This window comes from Sinocyclocheilus anshuiensis, unplaced genomic scaffold (genome assembly GCF_001515605.1).
Source record: "Sinocyclocheilus anshuiensis isolate Anshui unplaced genomic scaffold, SAMN03320099.WGS_v1.1 scaffold1031, whole genome shotgun sequence".
Lineage (NCBI taxonomy): Eukaryota > Metazoa > Chordata > Actinopteri > Cypriniformes > Cyprinidae > Sinocyclocheilus > Sinocyclocheilus anshuiensis.
The window spans coordinates 321,341-321,626 of NW_015542633.1; the positions used below are offsets into that span (position 1 = coordinate 321,341).

General features: G+C 49.7%; 1 pseudogene; it reads left to right on the forward strand.

The window, feature by feature from the left end:
- The window catches only part of LOC107694521 (nucleolar protein 14-like), an 8,940-nt pseudogene that overhangs the window by 1,013 nt on the left and 7,641 nt on the right, over nt 1-286 (forward strand).

Consider the following 286-nt stretch of genomic DNA (forward strand, 5'->3'; position numbering starts at 1 on the left):
GTCTCTCTCTCTGTGTGTGTGTGTGTCTGTGTGTCTCTGTGTGTGTGTGTTTCTATCTCTCTGTCTGTGTGTGTGTGTCTCTCTCTCTGTGTGTGTGTCTCTCTCTCTGTGTGTGTGTGTGTGTGTCTCTCTCTCTGTGTGTGTGTGTGTCTCTCGCTCTCACTCTCTCTGTCTCTCTCTCTTTCTGTGCATGTGTGTGTCTCTCTCTCTCTGTCTCTCTGTGTGTGTCTCTCACTCTCTCTGTCTCTCTCACTCTCTGTGTGTGTGTGTGTCTCTCTCTCTCTCC